Raw genomic sequence first — 8,213 nt, forward strand, 5'->3', positions numbered from 1 at the left:
AGTTGCATCTGTCAAGTAGGAAATTTAGGTACCGCTTACGCAGGGAGGCTAATTTAACTACTTTATGACACCATAAAAATCTCCAGCAACATGCAAAAGAATGAGGAATTACTCCATCGGTGTCACAAGTGGATGGTGAAGTGACAGCTCTCCCGGTGATTGGAATTCGAAGCATACCCTCATGAAGACGAAAAGTTAAATAGCCTCTGTATAAGTTGTGTGTCTATGGCATTGAATGTTTGCCATGTATATGTGCATTGTGATCCGCCCTGAGTCCCCTGCAGGGTGAGAAAGATGGAATAGAAATACTGCAAATAAATAAATACATATTTCTTTTGTTTTCTCCAATATTACCGTTCACAGAGAGAGAGAACAATTTCTTGGTTAAGGAAAAATCTAGCTGAAAAATAAAAGATATATTTACTTGTGCTTCCTATTTTTGTGCTGAAGATTTCCTAATTTTGTATTGAAGAAAAAAACCCAATAAATACACATACTCACATATAGCCAGCAATTTCTTCAGATTTTAAAAGTACGTCATTCAAAACCAAGGAATCATCGGACTCAAGGCAGATGTTTTTGTGCTCCAATTAGGGGTAGAACTGGCATGGGCAAACTTTAGCCCTCCAGGTGTTTTGGACTTCAGCTCCCACAATTCCTAACAGCCTCAGGCCCTTTCTTAAGTGTTTGAGGGGGGAAAGGAAGGGGCCTGAGGCTGTTAGGAATTGTGGGAGTTGAAGTCCAAAACACCTGGAGGCCCGACGTTTACCCATGCCTGGGGTAGAGCAACCCATTCCATCCCTGTAAATACAGAATGGAATTTTACTGTGTCTGTAACAAATCAGCTCCGGTGATAATGAGGTCTATTTCAGAACAGTGGAGCCAACTATAATGTTCAAAACAATGCTTTGCTCTTAATTCCTGGATCAGTTTGGTCTGCAAGGTGGCTGCCTTTAAATATTTTCCTTTAGCAAAGTCACAAGGCAAGGAGAACTCTGTAGATACTTGTTCAAACTAATAAAAGAGCAGCACTGAATGGTTGTATTGTGAGGTTCCCCACCTGAAATCCAACGCTTTCGTTCAGATCAGATGATAATCACAGAGGTGAAGCTCAACACTCCTGGAAACTCAAACCTACAATGATTATGCAAGGTTCTGAATAGACCATTTGCTGAAGGGGTCTTTGATAGTAGCACAATTGTATTCAATTTGTTGGACTGATGCAATAAAAGTGTCTGTCCTTGTCAAGCATGGATTTATTTTCTTAGTGAGATTGTCTCCCTGGAGAACAGAGGCGAAATTAAGCTCTAAACCAGCTATTAATCAAGGGCTTCATCACTTACCACCAAACTACAAAGCCTCTGAATCCATTCAGTTCATCCTGAGAAAAAGACTAACCATGAAATGGATAGGGCACAGGTACTGAAAATCAGCTCACCATGGTATGAGTCCAGCTGAGCAAATACTAAAGGGACACTGTATATTCTTGTACTCATTCCTTTTTGGGTAAAGATCACACTACTCATTTGCACAAAAACAGTAATCCTTTATTTGAAAAGCTCTATCATCTGAATATGGTCACTAGAACCTGGCTTTCAACTTAACTGAACTTTGTGACAGCATCCCTTCTGAAAAGATGATTAGGAGATGCCAATTTGTTGGTTTGTTGTCTAAGGCTTTCATGGCTAGAATCACTGGGTTGCTGTGAGTTTTCCAGTCTGTATGGCCATGTTCCAGAAACATTCTCTCCTGACATTTCGCCCACATCTATGGCAAGCATTCTCAGAGGTTGTGAAATAGTATATCACTTCAAAATCATTGGAAAATTCAAAAGTAAACATGCAGGCAAGCAAATTATGAACTTGGACTTTAAAAACTACTTGTCATGTAGTTTTTGCCTCCTCTTCCCAACTAGAGTCCTTAACATGACTCCAAATGTCCATCTTCAGGATTGAGTAATACTAATTTACTGGGTTGCTGTGAGTTTTCCAGACTGTATGGCCATGTTCCGGAAGCATTCTCTCCTGACGTTTCAGCCACATCTATGTCTGTTCATAGACATACTGCGCTCTGGCACCACGAGATGCAGAGCCAACCTCAAGAAATGGGGCCACAAAGTGGAATCCACAACATGCAAGTGTGGAGAAGAGCAAACCACTGAGCGCCTGCTACAATGCACCCTGAGCCCTGCCACATGCACAATACCACATGCAGCAGTACCAGAAGCACTCCAAGTGGCCAGATACTGGTCAAAGGACATTTAATCAACTACCAAACTTGCAAATTTTGTGTTTTGTCTGTTTGTTTGTTTTGTTCTATTAGAAATGTAATACAATTGACTGGTTGCCCTGACACGACAAATAAATAAATAAATAAACCCACATCTATGGCAGACATCCTCAGAGGTTGTGAAGTCTGTTGGAAACTAGGCAGGTGAGGTAATTGTGGAATGCCCAGAGTGGGAGAAAGAACTCTTGTCTGCTTGAGGCAAGTGTGGATGTTGCCAGCTTGATTAGCATCGAATGGCCTTGCAGCTTCAAAGCCTGGCTGGTTGCTGCCTGGGGGAATCCTTTTTGGTGATGTTAGCTGGCCCTGATTGATTCTTCTCTGGAATTCCAGTGCTTTTTGAGTGTTACTCTTTATTTACTGTCCTGCTTTTAGAGTTTTTTAATACCGGTAGCCAGATTTTATTCATTTTCATTGTTTCCTCCTTTCTGTTGAAATTGTCCACATAGTTGTGGATTTCAGTGGCTTCTCTGTTGTGTCTAATATGGTGGTTGTCAGAGTGGTCCAGTATTTCTGTGTTTTCAGATAATATGCTGTGTCCAGGTTGGTTCATCAAGTGTTCTCCTATGGCTGACTTCTCTGACTGAATTAGTCTGCAGTGCCTTTCATGTTCCTTGATTTATGTTTGGGCAATGCTGTGTTTTGTGGTTTTCAAGAACAAGAACAATTTGATTGAGACAATTCTGCTTGATTGAGAACTCCCCTTTAGTGTTTCTAATAAGGCTACTGTGCCAATGTATGCTATACAGTACAAATCACATGTCAGTGCCATAAATACACAGCATCCCTGAAAATCCCAATGATCTCAACAGATTGCAGTAGATGAGTTTGACAAGCTAGGTACATATGCCAAGAATGTTATAATCTAACGGGTTTGATTCAGTCATTGAAATCTTGTACCATATTTACCAAAAAAAATTTACATTATGTAATCTTTAGGTATTTGTTACATATGTGTTGAACATCCTTCAAGATGTTGTTAAACCTCAGTTCCCATCGGCACAAAATATAATTGAACTAACAATAAAATTAAAAGCAATTAAAAGTTAGACCGTTAAAAAGAAAACAAGTTAACAGCACAGCACATTCTGAAAGGCACACCTCTCCCTTTGCACAATCAACCACAAAAAGCCTGCTGAAACCCAAAAAAAGGTCTTCACTTGCCTTTGAAAGTATAGCAGGAAGGAAAACAGTCCAAACTCTGTAAGGAATTCCAATGAGAAAATCCTTTCTCATATTCTCACCAAATGCACCTGTAAGAGGGATGGGAGAGAACCCCCCACCATCAAGATCTCAAAACAAAAGTAGGCTTATATGAGAGAATACAAGCCTTCAGGTAACCTGGATCTCAGCTATATTGAGGTTTATAGGCCACATAAGCACTTTGAATTGTACCTAGAAACAGACCAGTGGAGTGGAGCTGTTTCAGCAAGGGAATTCTGTGCTTCCTGAAGGCAGACATGGCTGACAGTATTCAATGGCAACACCAAAGCTTTCCAAATTGTGTGCCATGGCATGTTAATGTGTTGGCTGCAGTGTGTAGGTGTGTCATAATGAGAAACTTCTGAGTCTATGTGAAAAAGTAATAAATCATATATTATTAAAAATATAAATGAAAGTTTCTCAGGGGATATGTTGTCCTCAAATGCATGTTGTTATTTCAATTTATGCATACATTTGTATCTCTAATAAGGGGTAATTTTAACCTCTGCTTTGCTAGTAAAACATAATTACAGTAGAGTCCCGCTTATCCGACATAAACGGGGCAGCAGAACGTCGGATAAATGAAAATGTCGGATCATACCGAGTCATCTAGTGTTATCCATCTAGCGCGCTGCTAGACACCTAGAATACTAACCGGGACTCAAAGGGGCAAGGAAAGGCAATGCCTCGGGGTAGAGCGGCCCAGCAAGAAGTGCTTAGATATGGAAGAGGAGTGTAGAAATCACAGAGGGAAGAAGGGAGAATGCTTCCGCTTCCAGTCCTGCCTCTTTCCCCCCTTTCCTCCTCCTCCTCGTCTTGCCTTTTTCACTTATTGGGAATGGAGAGCAAGTTGGCGAGCACTCCTTTAATTGAAGGCCAAATGCTGGAGGAAAAGGGGGTGTTGGTAAAGAGCATTGGATAAGACAGAAAGTTGGGTAAGCGAGGGCCGAACAAGTGAGACTACTGTATGTGTTCAATAGCTTTTTAAAGGGACAGTTTGAAGTAGACAGGGGTTGATAAGCCAGTTTACAAAAGAGGCGCCATTCTGAAATCACATAATATATGGATTTCTTGAACATGCTTTATTGAACCTGAAGGTATCAAAGATGTAAGAATAAAAGTGGAAAGAAGAAAAGCTGCCCAGAATCAGTAGCAATTACTTGAGGGCTGATATAGTGTAGCATGAGGTTGCATCTTGTATGAGCAAACTACAGTTCCTTCAACATTATAATACATTTCCCTAAAACGGCAGGCAAGACCTGAAATTTTTCAAAGACTTCTTTAATTATTTTTTCTCTTCTTTCGTGTTAAGACTCCCAACACCTCAAGATTGACCTTCCCCCACCTTCTAACTCCCACCCTCTCAGCCTCATGAGAAATAAAAAGAAAAATATAAAATTCCCTTAGGCATGTCGCTCCAAGAAACATCGACACATACATGTATACAGTATATATATATGAAATCATACATTTCTTTAATTAACAAAACAGACCCAGCTCCTTTCCACTGGGCGTCTCTTTCCTTTTTTCCTAACTTCTTCACTGATGCAAAACTTTGCATAATCCAACTGCCAGCTCCAATATGTTTCCATTCTGTTTCTGCAACTGAGCCCCTCCTGTACAATAGACAGTGGACCAGCAACCCAAGTTTATCAAATATCATAACTTACATTATGTAGTGCTTATATGACTTTTTGCAAACACAGTGTAACAGACATAGGAAAATGGTATGGTTGGACGATGTGATTGGACAATGTTTTAACAAGGAGAACCTAATGAATATGTTTTATTGACTATGCTAGGTTTTATATTATCTTAATTATTTTTAACTGTATTGTAATTGCATTTTATGGTCTTAGTACCGACTCTAAACTGCCCCAAGTCACCTGCAGGTTGAGAGGGACGGTATATAAACATAGTAAGTAAATAAATAAATAAATAAATAGACTACATTGCTTCCTTGAGAAATAACACAGATTCTTCCACTGGACTCCTTGCTGAGAGACTGATTGCCAGCAACCCTCAGGACCCAGGACACACCAAGTGTTGTTTATCCACTTGATTAACTTTCCGGTTTCCCAAGCCTCACTCTTTGTGTAGAGATTATTCCAACCTTCCAACATCCAACAGAATGTTCTTTCCATTTTGGACAAGGGGGCCCACACCCTCAGAGGTGGGCACAAGAAACCTTTAATTTTGAACCTCACCAATCCCAGTTGTTATCTTTCCTCTCTGTCCCAGTCTGTGATTTCAAGAGGAAGTCACAGCCAATGAGAAGGCAGATCCTAGAAAACACATCTACTGACCAACTAGGAGAGAAAGTAAGCAATCTGAATAGCTGCCAAACTTTATAAAATGTGTTGAACTTTTCTATATGAGTTATGTCATACAGATTATGCTGTTCTGTCATCCATCTGGCCAGGTGAATAAACCTGTTATTGCTTTCAAACCCTGCTATGGCTTTCAAAGTAGCATGGTATGCTGGCAATTGACCTACACTGCCCCCTGGTGGCAGCTGATTTCACGATTTAAAAGGGTAGCAAGAGAACAAAGATAAATCTGTTTATTTCTGCTCTGGATTTTCTCCCATCCCCACAGTCATTCACTGCTACAGCTTCTTCAGCATTAGCTAACAGCAATGTACAAACTTGTTAATAACATAAAGATTATGTTATTGTGGATTGTTTTTGGACTGCTTGGTTTTAATGACTGGTTTTAATGTGTGATGTTTTTAACTTTTTGGTTTTTAATGTATTTATTTTATTTGTGTGTATTTGTGTGGCATTGGATTGTTGCCTACTTCTAAGGCTGCTCTGAGACCCCTTTGGGATGAGAAGGGCGGGCCATAAATATGGTAAATAAATAAAAAATAAATAAGCATTTCACCTTAGACAGCCCACTCTTCCAAACTCTTATGTACCCACCCTAGCAATGTATAAATCATAAAGTGGTTGCTTATTTAGCGTCATTTTAAAATACTTATCATTTTTAGATAATATTAGTGGGGAACTGACACCGATCTCCATAGCATCTGTATATTTTTCAAAGAGAGATCTTCCTCAAAGCAATGCAACATTTTTCAATCAAACAAAACTTCTAGAGCAAAGTAGGCCAAAAATGCTATAGTCATACAACTTAACTACACATTTTTGAGATAATATTTTACCATCCATATTAACCATAAATCTTTTTTTAATCCAAAACAAGTGTTTCAAGCATTCAATTTTATATCATTTCTAATTGTAATGAGATTGTGTTTCCTATTAACTCTGGCTAGCTAATTTGTTTTTTCTTCTTCATTTCTTAATATAGTTAGCTATGACTGCAGAAAAGATTAATTTTACTAAGCATGTAGTTACACTTTACATACTAAATAACTCAAAGTCCAAAAAGATGACAATGTAAGAATACACGTGTATTCTTTACCAATTGGATAACTAAGTGTATTTTGTAGAAATCAATATGCATAAATTTCATCTGAATTATGACTAAAGTTCTTTTTGCATGGATTGTTTTCAATAACAAACGTCTTACCAAGTGGTTTCTAATGGCAGCTGTAATATTATTTGTTTGTTTATACTATTAAGGCCATCAACATATGTTTAGATCACCCAAAGCATTAAATAACAATATTCTAAAAATTGTTGTAAAACAGTTAAAACAATTAAAACATAACTACAGTACCAGCAGAAGACTGAAAATATAGCACAGCACTTCTGCCTGAATAAAAACAATGTCACCTGTTGGCAAGAAGAGAACAGAACTGGAAGGCAATGATATAGTCTAAGAGCAGTTACTGCTAAGGCTGTTACACAAGTCTTCACCAAATACACCTGAGATAAAGCTCTCTCCTGCAGATCATAAAATCTGAGGTGGCTCGTAAGAAAATAGGCCTTTCAGATAGAAAATGTATGAGAAACACAACCTGCTATAGCAGAGCTGTCCAAACTGTGTGTCATGACACATTAGTTGCTGCATGTAGCTGTGTTGCACAAACATAATGGGAAATGACACAAATCTTGAAAATGTATGTTATTACCATAAGGTATGTTGTGTCCTCATCCATTAAATTATTACAATTTATAGATGTGTCTATATCTCTTATAAAGGGTTGGTTTACCTCTAGTTTGCTAGTAAAACTGAACTACCGTGTTGCAAAATGATGCAACATTACATGTCTGGAAAGTTCTGTGCTAGAGAATAGCTTAAAATTTAGCCTTAGACAATGTAATCATCTTGTGTATCGGTGCTTCAAAAATCCAGGATCTTCAGCACATTGGCTCCCTCTAGCGGGGCTAGAAGATTTACTGATGGTTGAAAACTTAATCTCGACCTATATACAAAAACAATGAATTTATTATTAAAATGTTACTGATCTCTTTATTGGTTATTCTATTCTTATGATCAGAGTACTGAAGGAAAGTATTAACATACTTCAAGTAGAGTACACTAATGCAATCAGTTCTTAAATTGTAAGTCAACATCTAGATGAATCCTATGGACAAAATGGGTTTCCTCTGGGGTTTGGGCTATGTTCCATCTGACAATCCTACTCCATACAGATACCAGGATGTCACTGCAAAAATAAGCTATATGATCAGAATCTACCCAAGATTATCACAGGCTCGCATTAAACCACTAGCATAAAAAACTCCCAAAGCATCACAGAAATGTAGTTGTATATGTTTATTGACAAGCAAAGCAGGTATTTCACAAAATAAGAG

Source organism: Anolis sagrei, chromosome 3 (genome assembly GCF_037176765.1).
Source record: "Anolis sagrei isolate rAnoSag1 chromosome 3, rAnoSag1.mat, whole genome shotgun sequence".
In the NCBI taxonomy this organism is placed as follows: domain Eukaryota; kingdom Metazoa; phylum Chordata; class Lepidosauria; order Squamata; family Dactyloidae; genus Anolis; species Anolis sagrei.